Below are 21,564 nucleotides of genomic sequence, written 5' to 3'. Positions count from 1 at the left end.
GCGGTGGCAGAAGCCAGGATGCAGGAGCAGACACGGTGAGCGTCCAGCTGCTAGATGCAGAACAACGTGAAGCACGTGTGGCTGTTCGGGTGGGGTTTAAAAAGCCTTGGAAGAAGTTCCAGGTATGTATCCTTCCTCCAATCAGGTATGTATCCTTCCCCGACCACGCCCGGAAAGAAGGAATGGGTAGCGTATGAGAATGCAAGGAGAGGGAAGAAAATTTTGAGAATTTAATGTGGAAACATGGTGAGGATAAAGGGAGGGGTGTTGAAGAAGAAAGGAGAAGCACTATATTCCGATCCTGTAAATGTAATTGCTGTGCTACGTGGAGCGATTCGGGTAGTGGGAGGACAAGTGTGGAACTTGAATCGTGTTGCTTTTGTGAAAAGGGGTGGATGATGTTTTTGGAATAAAATAAAGGAGGGAGATGTGTTATGGTGTAGCTTTTATGAGACATATATATATATATATATGTCAGTTAAGATGTAGGTTCAAGATATAGAAATATAAGCAAGTTAAATGTGTTCAATAACAATGGAAAGCAAGTATTGCCGTGGAAAGAATACAGCCCTGCCTATTCAATGTAGCCTGGAATGGAGGTATGTCATACTGTAAGAGAACATTCCATTTTGCTATGATGCTGCTGTTTACTTTTGTTGGCATTCCAAGTGAATCTGTTGCTGCTTTCTTATGTGCCTGGTTGTAGTGTTATGCAGCTGGAGGTCCTTTCATTATAAATATAACTTAAAATAAACAGTTCCTTTAACTTGCGGTTGTCCGGATGTTCATGCTTAACATTGGCGACGAGGATTTTCAAGAACCTCATGCAGAAGCAGAGTAAAGCTGTGGTGAGGGAGCAGCAAAAGAAGACAGACCACTGCCCCCAGCCAACCGAAAGCAAGTCAGGACCTCCTCTGCACACTGGTGAGCAGCCGCTCCGTTCTTTGAACGTATGTAGCGGCCTGGTAAGTGGCTTCACCTCTCATTTACTCTCTGCGCCTTAGCACAATAAGCGAAGCGAAGTAAAGCAATAGACTGATTTGGAATGAGGAGTGCGGAGGGGTGAACATTGAGAACACATGTGATGACATGTAAGAAAAAGGGGGGAACCAGCCACAAGAGAAAGAGACATTAAATAGACATATGATCCATGTGGAGCGTGAGACATTGAAGAGACATATATTTTGAGTTACAAATAGGAGCGGGAAGATATTTCTAAGCAATAAGGAAGTGCATAGAAAAAGTTTTGGAAGCAGGCACGGTGCAGACACAGCCAACAGTGTGCAAGCAAGCACAGTTAAGCAGATGTATTGTAACATAGAGAAATTTTGAGAAGCAGGCACGTTGCTGACACAGCCAACAAAGTACTGTCAGAAAAGGTACATTATTGCATTAGGGGTTTGAGCAGGTGGCTGCATCTTCAGAAACTCATCAGAAGGCAGCACCCGCAATATTGCCTTCATTGTGCTCAATTGAAACCTGAATTGACCTGGGACCTAAGACCTGAAGCAGAACATTATCCTATGTGTTTGCTCAGGGAGAGGTGATCTCAGTGATCACAGGCATCAATCTATAGTGGAATAAATAGCTGCAACAAGAAACTTAAGTTGAGAAGTGGGAGAAGTTTTACCTGCACCATAACAAGTGATAATTCACAAATAGCACCATGGCTATGTCGAATCTTAGTGGCCCACCCATGTTTATGGTCACTCCAGGACCAATAAAAATTAAATGGGCACAGTGGAAGAAGGGTTTCATGCACTATTTGAAAGCAGCTGGCGGAAATATGTTTTCCAATGACAGAAAACTTGCTCTTTTAATGCACCACTTAGGTTATGAAGGACAGAGTATTTTTGAGACTTTGCCACAAGTTGCAGGTGATGGTGAGGGAGACAACATCTCTGATCTGGAAAGTGCATTTGCAAAGTTGGATTTGCATTTTAACCCGAGGACAAGCACTATACTGGAAAGGTATAACTTTTGCATGAGAGTACAGGAGTCTGGTGAATCAGTTGAAGAATACATAACTGCACTCCGACAGTTAGCATCCTCATGCAAGTTTCTTGGAGCATATGATGAGCATCTGCGTGACCAATTCATGACTCACTGCAACTCTGATCGCATACGTGAGGAGTTATGGCTCAAAGATGTGCCTACGTTGGATGAAGTAATAACCATTGCTAAAAGAGTTCAACATTCTTTGGCATGCATTGCTAAGCTGGCAAAGAGAGATACAAAAGAGGTGAAGCAAGAGACATTGAATGTGAATGAACACAAGAATAAAAAGAAATTCAAAGATAAGAAAAAAAAGTCTTATCGAGGAGGAACAGAGTCGAAGAACTACAGCAGAAGGGAGAGAAAGGAGAAAAAGATGAACGCTTGTGTTATCGCTGTGCCAGTAGTTCACACTTTGCTGCCTCAGTAGTTCGTCCTGGTAGAAGAGCAACCTGTTCGAAATGCAAGAGGAAGGGACATTTTGCAAATTGTTGCAAAAACTATCAAACTCAAAAGAAAGTCCTATATGTTACTGAGGATGAGGGACAGAAGTCTTCTGATGATGAGAATGAATTTCCAGTGAATAATGTTATTGTTAACACCATCATTGATACCATTAATGCTGTTGATGATGTGGATAATGAAGATGATGAATGTGAGCATCCTTATGCGAGTGTTAAAGTGGATGGTAAAGAAGTATGGATGATGGCAGATTCAGGATCAAAAATAACACTCATGTCCAAGGAAGTGTTTGAAAGAGTAGTGAAAGGGGATGTACAAGGACTTTTTAAACCTGATATTAGGCCTGGTGGCTACAATCAGGACCTCATTGATCTCTTAGGGTATAGTAAGAATCGCTTTCAATTTAAAGACAGGGAATGTGAAGGGAAAATGTATGTAACCAAAAGAGGTCTTACTCTACTGGGGTGGAGTGAACAAAAGACATTGGAGATCAAGTTAAATCCCAATAGTCCTGAACTAGTGTTGCAAGTGAATGAATCAATCATTAGTAAACACCCCAAAGTATTTAGAGAGGGCATTGGAAAGATTAGAGGTATACAGCATCAAATCTTGTTAAGAAAAGGGAGCATCCCTGTGGTTGCAAAATTGAGGCCAGTACCTTTGGCAATTAGAGAAGGAGTTAAAGAGGAGCTGGCGAAAATGTTGAAACTAGGTGTTATTGAAAGAACAGGAGTGGTAGACTGGACCTCTCCACTAGTGGTAGTTAAGAAAAGTTCAGGTGAGCTCCGCTTGTCTGTAGACTTACGTCAACTCAATAAGTGTGAGTTGGTAGATCGCCATACTCTACCTAATCTGTCAGAGATGCTTTCGAGAATTGGGCAAGGAAAGGTATTCTCAAAATTAGACATGGCTTCTGCTTACCATCAAGTAGAATTGGAAGAATGATGCAGAAAGCTCACAGCATTTGTCATCCATGAGGGAGTTTTCCAGTTCAAACGCATGCCTTTTGGACTTGTATCTGCTGCTGCAGTTTTTCAAAAGGTTATGGACAGATTAGTTGGAAAAATCAGAGGTGTATATTGTTTTCATAGTTTTACAAAGGTAGCGGGCGCCCCTCTCTCGCAAGAACAGACATGATAACCTGTTCAGTGGTTATTAACCACTTGAGAGTTCGCAGCCACTGCTTTTACTCACTGTGCCTTTCACAGATGGGTAATATCCATTTGCATATCAGTCTTTGTCCTGCCCAGGGGCAGTCCAGCACCGAAATACAATGGCAATTCCAATCTGAACGAGAGTACCACCAGCAACCCCATACACGTGTTTCACCCTTGTTGGGGATCATCAGTGAGGTGAAGCTGATGCCTCTCTAAGCACAGTGAGAGGGAGACCACGTCTGGTTGCCCCCAGGAGACCTAGGGTTACCAATCCCAGGTTCCTTATAAAATAGTTTTACAAAGGTAGCGGGCGCCCCTCTCTCGCAAGAACAGACATGATAACCTGTTCAGTGGTTATTAACCACTTGAGAGTTCGCAGCCACTGCTTTTACTCACTGTGCCTTTCACAGATGGGTAATATCCATTTGCATATCAGTCTTTGTCCTGCCCAGGGGCAGTCCAGCACCGAAATACAATGGCAATTCCAATCTGAACGAGAGTACCACCAGCAACCCCATACACGTGTTTCACCCTTGTTGGGGATCATCAGTGAGGTGAAGCTGATGCCTCTCTAAGCACAGTGAGAGGGAGACCACGTCTGGTTGCCCCCAGGAGACCTAGGGTTACCAATCCCAGGTTCCTTATAAAATAGTTTTACAAAGGTAGCGGGCGCCCCTCTCTCGCAAGAACAGACATGATAACCTGTTCAGTGGTTATTAACCACTTGAGAGTTCGCAGCCACTGCTTTTACTCACTGTGCCTTTCACAGATGGGTAATATCCATTTGCATATCAGTCTTTGTCCTGCCCAGGGGCAGTCCAGCACCGAAATACAATGGCAATTCCAATCTGAACGAGAGTACCACCAGCAACCCCATACACGTGTTTCACCCTTGTTGGGGATCATCAGTGAGGTGAAGCTGATGCCTCTCTAAGCACAGTGAGAGGGAGACCACGTCTGGTTGCCCCCAGGAGACCTAGGGTTACCAATCCCAGGTTCCTTATAAAATAGTTTTACAAAGGTAGCGGGCGCCCCTCTCTCGCAAGAACAGACATGATAACCTGTTCAGTGGTTATTAACCACTTGAGAGTTCGCAGCCACTGCTTTTACTCACTGTGCCTTTCACAGATGGGTAATATCCATTTGCATATCAGTCTTTGTCCTGCCCAGGGGCAGTCCAGCACCGAAATACAATGGCAATTCCAATCTGAACGAGAGTACCACCAGCAACCCCATACACGTGTTTCACCCTTGTTGGGGATCATCAGTGAGGTGAAGCTGATGCCTCTCTAAGCACAGTGAGAGGGAGACCACGTCTGGTTGCCCCCAGGAGACCTAGGGTTACCAATCCCAGGTTCCTTATAAAATAGTTTTACAAAGGTAGCGGGCGCCCCTCTCTCGCAAGAACAGACATGATAACCTGTTCAGTGGTTATTAACCACTTGAGAGTTCGCAGCCACTGCTTTTACTCACTGTGCCTTTCACAGATGGGTAATATCCATTTGCATATCAGTCTTTGTCCTGCCCAGGGGCAGTCCAGCACCGAAATACAATGGCAATTCCAATCTGAACGAGAGTACCACCAGCAACCCCATACACGTGTTTCACCCTTGTTGGGGATCATCAGTGAGGTGAAGCTGATGCCTCTCTAAGCACAGTGAGAGGGAGACCACGTCTGGTTGCCCCCAGGAGACCTAGGGTTACCAATCCCAGGTTCCTTATAAAATAGTTTTACAAAGGTAGCGGGCGCCCCTCTCTCGCAAGAACAGACATGATAACCTGTTCAGTGGTTATTAACCACTTGAGAGTTCGCAGCCACTGCTTTTACTCACTGTGCCTTTCACAGATGGGTAATATCCATTTGCATATCAGTCTTTGTCCTGCCCAGGGGCAGTCCAGCACCGAAATACAATGGCAATTCCAATCTGAACGAGAGTACCACCAGCAACCCCATACACGTGTTTCACCCTTGTTGGGGATCATCAGTGAGGTGAAGCTGATGCCTCTCTAAGCACAGTGAGAGGGAGACCACGTCTGGTTGCCCCCAGGAGACCTAGGGTTACCAATCCCAGGTTCCTTATAAAATAGTTTTACAAAGGTAGCGGGCGCCCCTCTCTCGCAAGAACAGACATGATAACCTGTTCAGTGGTTATTAACCACTTGAGAGTTCGCAGCCACTGCTTTTACTCACTGTGCCTTTCACAGATGGGTAATATCCATTTGCATATCAGTCTTTGTCCTGCCCAGGGGCAGTCCAGCACCGAAATACAATGGCAATTCCAATCTGAACGAGAGTACCACCAGCAACCCCATACACGTGTTTCACCCTTGTTGGGGATCATCAGTGAGGTGAAGCTGATGCCTCTCTAAGCACAGTGAGAGGGAGACCACGTCTGGTTGCCCCCAGGAGACCTAGGGTTACCAATCCCAGGTTCCTTATAAAATAGTTTTACAAAGGTAGCGGGCGCCCCTCTCTCGCAAGAACAGACATGATAACCTGTTCAGTGGTTATTAACCACTTGAGAGTTCGCAGCCACTGCTTTTACTCACTGTGCCTTTCACAGATGGGTAATATCCATTTGCATATCAGTCTTTGTCCTGCCCAGGGGCAGTCCAGCACCGAAATACAATGGCAATTCCAATCTGAACGAGAGTACCACCAGCAACCCCATACACGTGTTTCACCCTTGTTGGGGATCATCAGTGAGGTGAAGCTGATGCCTCTCTAAGCACAGTGAGAGGGAGACCACGTCTGGTTGCCCCCAGGAGACCTAGGGTTACCAATCCCAGGTTCCTTATAAAATAGTTTTACAAAGGTAGCGGGCGCCCCTCTCTCGCAAGAACAGACATGATAACCTGTTCAGTGGTTATTAACCACTTGAGAGTTCGCAGCCACTGCTTTTACTCACTGTGCCTTTCACAGATGGGTAATATCCATTTGCATATCAGTCTTTGTCCTGCCCAGGGGCAGTCCAGCACCGAAATACAATGGCAATTCCAATCTGAACGAGAGTACCACCAGCAACCCCATACACGTGTTTCACCCTTGTTGGGGATCATCAGTGAGGTGAAGCTGATGCCTCTCTAAGCACAGTGAGAGGGAGACCACGTCTGGTTGCCCCCAGGAGACCTAGGGTTACCAATCCCAGGTTCCTTATAAAATAGTTTTACAAAGGTAGCGTGCGCCCCTCTCTCGCAAGAACAGACATGATAACCTGTTCAGTGGTTATTAACCACTTGAGAGTTCGCAGCCACTGCTTTTACTCACTGTGCCTTTCACAGATGGGTAATATCCATTTGCATATCAGTCTTTGTCCTGCCCAGGGGCAGTCCAGCACCGAAATACAATGGCAATTCCAATCTGAACGAGAGTACCACCAGCAACCCCATACACGTGTTTCACCCTTGTTGGGGATCATCAGTGAGGTGAAGCTGATGCCTCTCTAAGCACAGTGAGAGGGAGACCACGTCTGGTTGCCCCCAGGAGACCTAGGGTTACCAATCCCAGGTTCCTTAACAAATAGTTTAACAAAGGTAGCGGGTATAAGGAACCTGGGATTGGTAACCCTAGGTCTCCTGGGGGCAACCAGACGTGGTCTCCCTCTCACTGTGCTTAGAGAGGCATCAGCTTCACCTCACTGATGATCCCCAACAAGGGTGAAACACGTGTATGGGGTTGCTGGTGGTACTCTCGTTCAGATTGGAATTGCCATTGTATTTCGGTGCTGGACTGCCCCTGGGCGGGACAAAGACTGATATGCAAATGGATATTTCCCATCTGTGAAAGGCACCGTGAGTAAAAGCAGTGGCTGCGAACTCTCAAGTGGTTAATAACCACCGAACAGGTTATCATGTCTGTTCTTGCGAGAGAGGGGCGCCCGCTACCTTTGTTAAACTATTTGTTAAGGAACCTGGGATTGGTAACCCTAGGTCTCCTGGGGGCAACCAGACGTGGTCTCCCTCTCACTGTGCTTAGAGAGGCATCAGCTTCACCTCACTCATGATCCCCAACAAGGGTGAAACACGTGTATGGGGTTGCTGGTGGTACTCTCGTTCAGATTGGAATTGCCATTGTATTTCGGTGCTGGACTGCCCCTGGGCGGGACAAAGACTGATATGCAAATGGATATTTCCCATCTGTGAAAGGCACAGTGAGTAAAAGCAGTGGCTGCGAACTCTCAAGTGGTTAATAACCACCGAACAGGTTATCATGTCTGTTCTTGCGAGAGAGGGGCGCCCGCTACCTTTGTTAAACTATTTGTTAAGGAACCTGGGATTGGTAACCCTAGGTCTCCTGGGGGCAACCAGACGTGGTCTCCCTCTCACTGTGCTTAGAGAGGCATCAGCTTCACCTCACTGATGATCCCCAACAAGGGTGAAACACGTGTATGGGGTTGCTGGTGGTACTCTCGTTCAGATTGGAATTGCCATTGTATTTCGGTGCTGGACTGCCCCTGGGCGGGACAAAGACTGATATGCAAATGGATATTTCCCATCTGTGAAAGGCACAGTGAGTAAAAGCAGTGGCTGCGAACTCTCAAGTGGTTAATAACCACTGAACAGGTTATCATGTCTGTTCTTGCGAGAGAGGGGCGTCCGCTACCTTTGTTAAATTAAAGTATATTGTTTTCAGGATGATGTTTTGATTTGTGGGAAGAGTGAAGAGGAACACAATAACACACTGCATAGAGTTTTGGAGATATTTGAAAAGAATGACATAGTGTTAAGGGAAGGAAAATGTAAGTTTGGTGTTTCTAAAGTTGAATATTTAGGCCATGAAATATCGGCAGATGGTTTAAAGCCAAAAGAGAGTTTGGTAAGTGCCATAAAAGATATCAAAAGCCCAGAAGACAAAGCACAATTGAGATCATTCCTAGGGATGACTGAATTTTATCAGAAATTTGTACACAACTATGTTAGTAAGGTGACTGAATTAAGAAAACTGGTGAAGAAAGGAAGTGAGTTTGTCTGGTCGTCCAAATGTGAGAGTGAATTTGTCAGATTGAAGAAGGAAATAGATTTAGCACAACCATTAGGACAGTTCGATACGTACCGACAGAGTAAAGTCACTGTTGATCCATCCAGAATGGGGATTGGTGCAGTGTTGTCTCAAGTGGATGATCAGGGAAAGGAAGAGATTATAGCGCATGCATCTCGATGGTTAAGAGGATCTGAATTTAGGTATTCTGTCCTTGAAAAAGAGGCTTTAGCCTGTTATTGGGCCATGGAGAAATTCAGAAATTTTATATGGGGAACATGTTTTATGTTGTGCACTGTTCAAAAACCACTTAAAGAAATGTTAGAGTATAAAGGCCTAGATAAGTTGTCCAGGACGGCTGCTGGATGGATTACCCGCATGCAATGTCACAGTTTCATGGTTAAAGTAACTCCGGGTAAAGAAAACATACTAGCAGATAGTTTGTCAAGGTTAAGGAAACAAGAGAATGAAAATGATTCATATGGTGAGAATATGGAAATGGAAATGGTTTTCATTAATACTGAGGGCATAGTGTCCAAGGAAGAATGGTTGGAGGAAATGGACAAGGACAAGTGTTTAAAGTTGGTTATTACATATGTGGATTCGGGTGAGTGGCCCAAGAAAACAGAATTGAAAGAAGATACCGTCCCATTTTGGGAGGTCAGGAATGAAATAAGTGTGGTAGGTGGTATTTTATTCAGATGGGAGCGTGCTGTGGTTCCCAAAATGTTACGAAACAGAATTACTGATTTAGCTCATGTAGGACACATTGGCATTAGCAGAACAAAAAGTGTTTTACGTAACGATTATTGGTGGCCTGGATTTGATAGGGACATAGAAAGAAGACTGGCTGAGTGTCCTATGTGTTCTAAGATTGGAAAAGGAGAAGTGGCTAGACAACAACCCCTTGTAGAGGTAGAAGTACCAGGTGGAGTTTGGAGAGATGTGACAGTGGATATCCTGGGCCCAGTTGATTTAGGGTATGGAAGAGGAAAATTTATATTTGTTTTAGTGGATCTATTTTCGCACTGGTGTGAGTTTAGTATAGTAAGGGAGACCACCGGAGAGGCCTTAGTAAAGGAGTTACAGCAGATATTTGCTAGGGAAGGTGTCCCTGAAAGCATTCTGACTGACAATGGTCCTCAATTTGTTGGTGGATGTTTTGCAAAATATGTCAAAGAGGCTGGAATCAAACACAACAGGACTGAGTTATATCACCCGGAGACGAATGGGTGTGTGAAAAGAATGAATAGATGTATCATGGAAAGTATTAGGATGGCAACTAAAACAGGATGTGATAGAAAAGTTGCAATCCAGGACAGGATTTTTGGTCTGCGCATGTCACCTCATTCATTTACGGGAATAACCCCTTTCGAGTTAATGAGAGAACATAAACCAAACACAGTGGTCAGTCCTCCATGGTTGGGAAGAAGCAGAGAAAGTGATTATGTGGTAGATGGTGTGAGCAAAGATTTGAAAAAGAAAAAGAAGAAATGGGTAGCGTGTGAGAATGCAAGGAGAGGGAAGAAAACTTTGAGAATTGAATGTGGAGACATGGTGAGGATAAAGAAAGGGGTGTTGAAGAAGAAAGGAGAAGCACTATATTCCGATCCTGTAAAGGTAATTGCTGTGCTGCGTGGAGCGTTTCGGGTAGTGGGAGGACAAGTGTGGAACTTGAATCGTGTTGCTTTTGTGAAAAGGGGTGGATGATGTTTTTGGAATAAAATAAAGGAGGGAGATGTGTTATGGTGTAGCTTTTATGAGACATATATATATATATATATATGTCAATTAAGATGTAGGTTCAAGATATAGAAATATAAGCAAGTTAAATGTGTTCAATAACAATGGAAAGCAAGTATTGCCGTGGAAAGAATACAGCCCTGTCTATTCAATGTAGCCTGGAATGGAGGTATGTCCAGCTGTAAGACAACATTCCATTTTGCTATGATGCTGCTGTTTACTTTTGTTGGCATTCCAAGTGAATCTGTTGCTGCTTTCTTATGTGCCTGGTTGTAGTGTTATGCAGCTGGAGGTCCTTTCATTATAAATATAACTTAAAATAAACAGTTCATTTAACTTGCGGTTGTCCAGATGTTCATACTTAACAGCAGGAAACACAGTGACATGAGCACGACTCAAATTACCATACCGGCATGTCAGCATGCAAAGGACATATAAGACAACACACATACAGCAAACATGAACACCAATGATGCATGCTCAACATGCAAGACAATGCAAAAGCTTACCCACTGACTGTGCCTGCATGGTGTCAATCCCACATCACTTACACCAGGAACAGTGTTTCCTAATCTGGTACAGGAAGGACGGTGTCTGGTGGAGGGCATGGGGAGCATGTACTTGAAATGGTGCAGGGTGTTTCCTCCGGGATAGCAGTCACCTCCACATCATGGATTACTGAAACAACATGGGAGACCACATTAAAACAGCCACTGTTAAGTATCATGATAGATGATTTCACTAGGCATGCTTGCATGTACACCACAGCACACATGTTGTCCTCGGGGAGTTAATGACACTCCTCAAGGAACAGCAAGATAAAAATGAAAAAAAACAGAACCTTGAAAGGGCAAAACTTATTATGCTATGCCAACATTTGGCCAGCGGGGGTGTAAAAAAAATAAACCAAGAATACAAATGTCCTTCATGGACCCGGTGGCTGGAGTGGTGGGGCGCAGTGCATGTCGACTCCCTCATGGGTGGATGTTGATAAAAACAGCTATCTTGGACCGGGAGGCATGTCTCTGCTGTGACACCACCTTCCTGGGTAGAATCAGGTGGTGGTAGTGGTAAGGGAGGCTGACCACATAGTGCCCTGGCCTGGTCCTCAGTGGCAGCAGCCAGGCGGGACACTAATGAATGCATCTGCAACATGAAGCTTCAGACGTCCTCATGCATCACCTCACGGGATGCACAGATTTCCTCCTAGATGTACTGCCTCAATAGTTGCATCTCATGTTGGTACTGTGTCTTGTGGGCTGCCTCTTCCACTTCGATTAAAGCTCTGTGGGCCGACAACTCTCGCCTCAGAGCTTCCCTGTGGGATCGACCCTCTGCAAGCAGGGTTGCCTGCAGAGACCTCAGATCGGCCTGTCAGCTCCTGCTGTAGGCCTCCATGTGTAGCCTGTGCGAGCGGCATGTGGATCACAATGCCTGCAGCTGGTGCTCTACATGTGTTTCTGGTGGGATCAAGGAACTGGCCACCATATCCATGCCCTCAGCCAACATCTCATATGCAGCACCCTGTTGTTGCGCAAAACACAACATCGACTCCTCCCACACTGTCTCCCCAGCCTGCACATATCCACCAAGAGTGCAGGGGCCCACACCTGCCTGACCCAAGGGAGCGTGGCCTTTGCTGTGATGCCACTGTCTGTGGCTGCAGAACTGAATCCCTCCCTTGGACATCTGGCCCAGGACCAGAAACCAATAGTGTGGAGCATGGCCTTGCAGCCATAACCACCACAGACGGAGGTGACACCCACTGACTGGCCCTGTGAGGGCACCTTCCCCCCCTGCAGACTCACAGGCAACAAAATCTCCAACACTTGGTGCACTCACCTCCGACAGCATTGAGGATTGGACATCCGGTTCAGCGCCAGAGCTACTGGATTCATAGGAGTCAGTGTCAAACCAAGACATTCCCCGGATGGACCGTAGCGCCAGTGGATTCTCATGCACTGCCACACCATGTCCTCCACTGGTGATCTGTTCCGGCTCAGACTCCCGTTCCTCCTCTACCTCCTCTCCTGCATCTAGTGCCTCATCACCTGCCCAAGGACATATAAAGACATGATGATTGATGTTAATTGCATTGACAATATACATCGGTATCACAATGCTATCCTGCAACACATTGCCATGCATTTTACCATGCCAGAAATCGCATACACACACTATGTACAAGAAGTCATCTGATCATGGCGTATGCAGACTTGCAACAACATCCCATGTTCCAGACCATGTAGCCAGTGGACATATTGACGTCAGATATGGTTCTCTGATAGCAAATGATGGCCCATGGCACAGCAAACTATTGACAAACACATACTAAATGGGTATTGTCATGGCCACATACGTACACACATATTCACAGCCAAGTGCACATCAATTACATGCCACAACAGTTTAGAACTGGCACAGGGAGTGGAAACAATGTGGACATGGCCTGAGTGTGGAGTTCCAGGTGTGTGATGTGGAGAGAGTAATTACATGCACTTGGAGATAGGAAGAAAGGACAGTAAACACAGGGGCATGGACCCATGGAGTGTGTGCTGAGTGTGGGAAGTTAACAGGGATGAAGCCTGACAAATATTTGACAACTGGGTCAGTGCCATAGTTGCAGCGGGGATGTGCACAGTGTTGAAAAATGCAATGTCACTCATGGCACACTGTCAGGCCCGCTGGCAGTCTTCATGGAAGTTATCTGTAACATGGAACCACCTACGTACATGTGTGGATGGACTATCTACACCATGCAGTGCATGGTGTGTAACACGTGCTTCAGACACAAGCACTTATCTAGCAGAGCAGAGTCACTAGCATCACTGATGCAACAAACCAGATACCACGTTGTGGTAGCATGTTGAAAATGTTTTTTTGTGTATGTTGGTTGGTGATGACTACGGTCACAATGCTATGTGCAACGGTGTACGATACATGGGTTGTATCCACTCTACAGTACACTGCTCACGAGTCAGTACACCACGACATGGTTCACCCAGGGCAGTCATTCAAATGCAGGGACAAGTGTAACACAATCATACTTCTTTGTTTAATCTACATACACATACTCAGGATGCGCATGCTTGGTCACTCGCCGGACGTGTCCCCGTAATTTTGCAGGCCTCCCATGCCTTGCACCTGATCCACACAAATTAACTGGCTTTTAGCCTCTTCATGCGGTGTGAGCTCCTGCTCCTCTGGTGAACCCCCTCCAGTTGTCAGAGCAGAGGCGAGGTTGCCACCCAGCTTGTGTTTGGTGCGATGATGGAGGTCATTCCACCGCTTCATGACCTGAGCAGCGGTGCGCCTCTCATTCCCTAAGACATTGATGTCATCCATCACTTGCTGACAATTCACCATATGCTGAGCAGGTGTCTGGGTGCTCCCTGGTTGCGTGCACATGTCACGGTGGTGTGCCCACGTAGTCCACAAGGACTTGGAATTCCTCATCATTGAAGCCCCTCTTCCTTGATGTGGTTGTGTCCTGTGCCGTGCATTGGGGTTGAGCCTCTGCCTGTTTTGCACGCTTTGCCTTCTTGGCATGTGGTGCAGACCCTGTGTGGCTGAGACCACTCAGGGCACCAGATGGTGGACCACTAGTGGCCTGGGCCATGGAATCACCCACTGATGCTGGGACAGCAGCTGCCCCTGCAGCTTCCTGACCCTGGGCTGCCCCTGCAGCTCCCTGACTCTGGGGGGTGGGGACAGGAGCTTTCCCTGCACATCCTTTACCCTTTGAGAGACGGACAGCAGCTGCCCCTGTGTGTCCATGCACTTGGGGGGATGACAGCAGCTAGCATTGCAGGTCCCTGACCCTGGTGGGTGGGGACAGTAGCTTCCCCTGTACGTCCCTTACCCTTTGAGAGACGGACAGCAGCTGCCCCAGCGTGTCCGTGTAACTGGGGGGATGACAGAAGCTACCGCTGCAGGTCCCTGACCCTGAGGGTGGGGACAAGAGCTTCCCCTGTATATCCCTTACCCTTTGAGAGACAGACAGCAGCTGTCCCTGTGTGTCCGTGTACCTGAGGGGGGATGACAGCAGCTACCGCTGCAGGCCCCTGACCCTGGGGGGTGGGGACAGGAGCTTCCCCAGTACGTCCCTTATCTTTTGAGAGAAGGACAGCAGCTGCCTCTGCGTGTCTGTGTACCTGGGAGGGTGGCTGCAGGTTTCTCACCCTGGGTGGTAGGGACAGCAGCTGTCCCTGCATGTCTGTGTACCTGGGGGGGTAGCAGCTCCCTGACCATGTTGGGGGGGGGGGACCACAGCTCTCTCTGCTTGCTCCCTACCCCTGGAGGGGGGGGGGCAACAGCTTCTCCGACCCTGGCCACCTCTGCCACCTTTCCCTCTTGGGGCCTTCCCACTCATGGTACAGATGGACTTGTACAATGGAAGGCACACCAAACAATTGTCCTGGGCAATCGGAGTCAGGGGGCAGCGTACGTGATGGAAAACGTACATCTGTGGTCCATCAAGGCCCAATATTACCCCAGGTGAAAAAATATACTGGGTGCCTAATGCACAGGCACCCTTAAAATCAGAAATGCATGTACGCGACACCTCGGTAGCTCCCGTAAAAAGAAAAGGCATTACACGATATGCTGTGGCACCCAGCAACAAAGCTACTGTAATCGTAATAATGGCGGTATGCGATACACAGGGGCACCCAGAGTATGAACAATGCGTACACGACTCACAGTTAGCCTCTGAAAAAAGAAAAGTAAATGCAGACTCACAGGCAACAAAATCTCCAACACTTGGTGCACTCACCTCCGACAGCATTGAGGATTGGACACCCGGTTCAGCACCAGAGCTACTGGATTCATAGGAGTCAGTGTCAAACCAAGACATTCCCCGGATGGACCGTAGCACCAGTGGATTCTCATGCACTGCCACACCATGTCCTCCACTGGTGATCTGTTCCGGCTCAGACTCCCGTTCCTCCTCTACCTCCTCTCCTGCATCTAGTGCCTCATCACCTGCCCAAGGACATATAAAGACATGATGATTGATGTTAATTGCATCGACAATATACATCGGTATCACAATGCTATCCTGCAACACATGGCCATGCATTTTACCATGCCAGAAATCGCATACACACACTATGTACAAGAAGGCATTTGATCATGGCGTATGCAGACTTGCAACAACATCCCATGTTCCAGACCATGTAGCCAGTGGACATATTGACGTCAGATATGGTTCTCTGATAGCAAATGATGGCCCATGGCACAGCAAACTATTGACAAACACATACTAAATGGGTATTGTCATGGCCACATACGTACACACATATTCACAGCCAAGTGCACATCAATTACATGCCACAACAGTTTAGAACTGGCACAGGGAGTGGAAACAATGTGGACATGGCCTGAGTGTGGAGTCCCAGGTGTGTGATGTGGAGAGAGTAATTACATGCACTTGGAGATAGGAAGAAAGGACAGTAAACACAGGGGCATGGACCCATGGAGTGTGTGCTGAGTGTGGGAAGTTAACAGGGATGAATCCTGACAAATATTTCACAACAGGGTCAGTGCCATAGTTGCAGCGGGGATGTGCACAGTGTTGAAAAATGCAATGTCACTCATGGCACACTGTCAGGCCCGCTAGCAGTCTTCATGGAAGTTATCTGTAGCATGGAACCACCTACGTACATGTGTGGATGGACTATCTACACCATGCAGTGCATGATGTGTAACACGTGCTTCAGACACAAGCACTTGTCTAGCAGAGCAGAGTCACTAACATCACTGATGCAACAAACCAGATACCACGTTGTGGTAGCATGTTGAAAATGTTTTTTTGTGTATGTTGCTTGGTGATGACTACTGTCACAATGCTATGTGCAACGGTGTACGACACATGGGTTGTATCCACTCTACAGCACTCTACTGGGTGGGGACAGTAGCTTCCCATGTACGTCCCTTACCCTTTGAGAGACGGAGAGCAGCTGCCCCAGCGTGTCCGTGTACCTGGGGGGGGATGACAGCAGCTACCGCTGCAGGTCCCTGACCCTGAGGGTGGGGACAAGAGCTTCCCCTGTTCATCCCTTACCCTTTGAGAGACAGACAGCAGCTGTCCCTGTGCGTCCGTGTACCTGAGGGGGGATGACAGCAGCTACCGCTGCAGGCCCCTGACCCTGGGGGGTGGGGACAGGAGCTTACCCAGTACGTCCCTTATCTTTTTAGAGAAGGACAGCAGCTGCCTCTGCGTGTCTGTGTACCTGGGGGGGTAGCAGCTCCCTGACCATGTTGGGGGGGGGACCACAGCTCTCTCTGCTTGTTCCCTACCCCTGGAGGGGGGGGCAGCAGCTTCCCCGACCCTGGCCACCTCTGCCACCTTTCCCTCTTGGGGCCTTCCCACTCATGGTACAGATGGACTTGTACAATGGAAGGCACACCAAACAATTGTCCTGGGCAATCGGAGTCAGGGGGCATTGTACGTGATGGAAAACGTACTTCTGTGGTCCTTCAAGGCCCAATATTACCCCAGGTGAAAAAATATACTGGATGCCTAATGCACAGGCACCCTTAAAATCAGAAATGCATGTACGCGACACCTCGGTAGCTCCCGTAAAAAGAAAAGGCGTTACGCGATACGCTGTGGCACCCAGCAACAAGGCAACACAGGGGCACCCAGAGTATGAATAATGCGTACACGACTCACAGTTAGCCTCTGAAAAAAGAAAAGTAGATGCACGTATGCATGTAGACAAATCCCCCACCAAAATAAAAGTTCGTACTGTCACAGTAGTGAATGAATTGCATGGCACCCCAGAATTCTCAGTAATGCACTCGTCCGTCCACTCCCAATCGCACGTATGGTCGGATTTGCTTCTACACACTTCTTTATCTGATTCTGGTGTTCTGAACGCCAGTGCGCAGCGCATGTCACGCAATTAACGCGCTGAGGGCCTTTCCTCTGATTTCACGTGTCCGCGCTAATTTCAAACATGCAAAGTCATTGCCACTCTTTTTCCGGCTGCCCACGCAATAGACACAGAAGACCCACTCTCCTGCCTACGAACCTTTGTACCTGCCTCCTACTGCCCGGAGCTGCCTCCTACCAAGCCATCTGCTGCTGCCTGTCTACTGTGTGTGCCTGCTGCCCACCTGCTCTGCATTTGCAGTGCCTGCTGTCCTGCCATTTCAAGTGCCCCTGTCCTTGGCCCTGTGATCACCTCAGCTGATTCACCAGACTCCCAACGTGCCATACCTTCACCACCGCTCCACAGCCCATCCCCAGGACCACCTTGCCCACCCACTGCTGCCTCGGGGGTTGCCATGTCTCAACCAACATCTTATGAGGTAAGTGGCAATCGCGTGGCAGCGAGGCATAGGGCTGTCAACTTCACTGCCAAGGAAGTTGACATCCTGGTGGAGCAGGTCCTGGGGCATTATGATGTCCTCTTCAATGCACTGACGCAACGCGGCAAGGAAGGATGTAAGCTAATCTGGGACGGGATCATGGATGCCATCTTCGTGGTGGTGGTGGCATCCCGCACCTTCAAACATGTGCACAAGTGCCCAGAGGACCTAAAATCCAGGACCCACAACAAGGCCCTGCGCTTCCTCCAGGCCACCGGAGCAGGCTGCAGGTGCCGGATCAACACCACCAACATGCGGGGCCTGGAAAAGGTCTAGCCGAACGCTGCACACCCAGGTCACCGAGTTGCAGCAATGTCTGGAGTCGTCAGGTGAGTGTCCATGTGTGGTTAGGCTCCACAGTGCAGCTGCATGTTCCTGTATGTTGGGAGTGAGCACCTTAGGCCTCCAGCAAGTATGCCTCTTGTACGGATGTCTGCGTGCATGACCCAGACAGTGCTCTACATGTGTGCAGTGAACCATGTGTAATTTTAATGACATTTCATTTGCATTGTGTGTTGTACTGCTGACTTTCACAACATGCATGTGTTTTGTTACATGTGTCTGAGACGTGCCCGTGTGACAAGTGTGACAGATGAGGTAGTGTTGGCGACCTCATGTGCATGTATGGTGTTCATGTGTATGTGTCAAAGATGTCATTGTGTGACTGGCCATCACTCATGGCTGGATGAAGCAGGTCCCTTTCAATGTGTGATGTAGTCCTTGAGGCAACTTGCAGGGAGGTGGAGGGGTTGGAGAGGAACATGCTGGAGGCCCTGCAAGCCCTCCAGGCATCAACGGAGACCCGCCTTGGGGTAATTGACAGAGTGCTCGATGATGCCGCGGTGCAGAGATTGAGTGAGATAGTAGATGAGGAGATGGACTAGCCCGCTGCCTGTGTACATAGTTCTGTAGGTGTAAGTTTCCTTTTATTTTTTGTTAATTTGGAGCTGACAATTTGGACAACACTCAATTTTTTGTTTGTACATAGTTCTGTAGGTGTAAGATTCCTTTTAATTTTTGTGTATTTGGAGCAGACTATTTGGACAATACTCAATTTGTTGTTTGTACTTAGTGCTTTAGGTGTAGGTTTTAGGCATGTTGATAGTGATTTTTGTGATGATATACATGGACACCTTTTTCTTTTTTTTACAGACTGTATGATGGGAATACATCTGTATATTATATTTTTTATTTACTCCAATTCATCGCTTCTTGCTGTTCTTTTTGGTGTGTGCCTGTTTGCTAGTCTATTTAGAAGCTATGCTTATCTCCATTTGTAGTCATGTGTCTGGTTGCGTCCATGCCTGTGTATTGTTGCTGGGATGGTTGGCGAGGGCAGTATCCACACGTGGCTGACCGTTGGTGCTGTGTCAAGTAGACGGATGGATGTGCTCTGTCAAATGGTGTTTCCTTTCACATGTGTTGCATCACCCTGTGTTTGCCTTCACTATGGTTGGGGTGGAGGGAGGTGGGGTGACTGTGGGGGTGTTAAATATTCACCAACAGGGCACATGACGTAGTTAATGCTGTGTAACACACATATAGTGAATTCACCTTCTCACCCACACTTAGGAGACTCAAGGGTATATTTAATTGGACCTCTCTCAACAGCCCTCTTTAGCTTAACGCGATATGGTACATCAACTTTGTTTAGATGGTCCCTTGTCTTTTCATGCTTACACCAACTGGTTCATAGATCTATGTTACACTAGTTCTCTCACTATCACTCACTTCCAATTCTCATTCCCATTACAGAAAAGGAAATCTGTGGACCCTTACCATTTAACACAAAAAATATATCTTTATTCATTCTACACACAATTACACTAATTCATAACAAAGAAATGCACATTTTGGTTCTTTTTAAAAAAATATACATCACAGGCAATGTTGCTAAATTAAGAAATCCGATCAGTCTTTAGAGCCTTTACAATTGACTTGCTCATTATTTCTCATATATTTTTTCTCTTCATCCTCAAGCTGAGGAAAACGCAGAACAGTCCCTAAATTTCATAGATTTCAGTAATACCACTCAATCCTATTTTTTTTTTAAACAACTCACACATCCCGACATGTTTCATTCCTCAATCATTTGTCTACATATTCTATCTGGGAAATTCATCAGGGTTGTACAAAACCCGTACTGATCATACAACTTCTTTTCTGCTTAAAGGTTTTGTTTTCCAGAGCAGGTTGGGTAAGCAGTTGCACTACTCACCTCCCCCCCTTTGTTTTCTATGCCAGTTACAGTGTCTTCTTGAAAAGACAAGCATAAAGAAAATTGGTTTACCATTAACCAATTTCATTATAACAGTCATGTGTCTTAATCACAGAAAGGAGAAGCCTAAAACTTCCTTCCACATCCTAATCTAGTCTCTCTCTCTGGAGTTGCTCCTGTGGGTTGAGCACAAACCATTGAGCCATGTGGTGTCAACCATTCCTTGACCTTCAGTCCTCTAAAAGGTTGTTCCAAACATTTCCTTCTGGCTGTGAATTGCCAAAGGTACTGTGCCTAGTCATACATGGCAAATCTTGTATCCCCTTATTTTGGTTGTTCTCTCTCTTAAGTGATTCAGTGGTCACAATACCCACATTCTTATTTGCTACTGTTGGTAGCTTGCAGTGGTGTACGATTTAGGCTCACTTCAAAAACAAAAAAAAATTACAACAACACAAAGAAAAAACAAACAAACACAACGGGGGGAAACGCTCAGCAACTGACCCAATTGGTCGTTTTCTCTTTTCTGGAAATATAATCCCTTGTTTTCTTATGTATAGCTTATTTCCATATCTTACTTTTATTTTAATTGACTGTATTTCGTCAATGTTGGTCCTTTTAATGGCGATTCTAGTAGTTTCACTTCCAGCACTCGTACGTGTGCTAGCCATTTGGTCTAACATCCGTCCTGCCTCTACATACAGACAACTATGGGGGAGACAGTACATCAATAGGCAATCAGTGCCTTTCCCTTTAGCGTGTCACCACATATCACTAAACATTTGTGTTCTACCCTTACAGGTCCTCAGCAGTGCTTACCTTGCTGTTGTTGTGGTCGGTCACTACCATTTGTTCTTGTGACACTTTGTCACTATGTGGGGTTCCCAGTTCTATTTTCCTTTTCAGGATTTCGCAAACGCTCTTCAGTCTAAGGCTAAACAAAGGCAAAGAAAAAATGGGGGGGACCTTAATCATCCCTTATGTTCGTGTGCAGTATCACCAGCACTTCCACATCACGTCCTATTAGCGGCTGATTTCATACAGGCCTCTGTTTGCTCACCTTGTTTTTGGCCTTGATGTAGCGTTGCCTGGACGCCATTCATGGGTCAGTGTACGCGTCTTCCATCTGCTGCAGGTTCTCCTCCCAGGATCGACTCCGATAATCAGCACTCTCTGAATTATACTGCGGGTTGCCGCATTACTGCAGTGTTTTTATTTGTCCACAGTTTCTCAGGATAACAGGCTTCGTCATCATGTCCTTTTCACGTAGCTCTCAGGTCCTTTACTCTAGCCAATCTCTCACGCTTCTTGTAACCTTAGTAACGTAGTTTCTACTGCTTCAGACCCGCTCCTCTCCCATTGAAATAGTACTTTCACGCCAGTGTGTAATTAGTGCATGCATGCATAATCACCATGAATCACGATCTCTCATTTCCATGGGGACTCTTCTTGCGCATGATCCACACAACTGTCTTAACCAGGGCGTATTCCCTTTAACAAGGTGGAGGAAAGGGTAGGAAAAATGCACTCCTTTTCTCAAGTGCTCCTCTTTAGTCTGGCCTTTCATTCAGACCTAGCTTCGTGCTTTTTGTCAGGAAAATCCTTTCCCTCTCTTTCTTCAGTAATTTCTTTTT

Source organism: Ambystoma mexicanum, chromosome 10 (assembly GCF_040938575.1).
Source record: "Ambystoma mexicanum isolate Mex_15411 chromosome 10, UKY_AmexF1_1, whole genome shotgun sequence".
NCBI lineage: Eukaryota > Metazoa > Chordata > Amphibia > Caudata > Ambystomatidae > Ambystoma > Ambystoma mexicanum.
Note: the sequence above shows the minus strand (reverse complement) of the source record.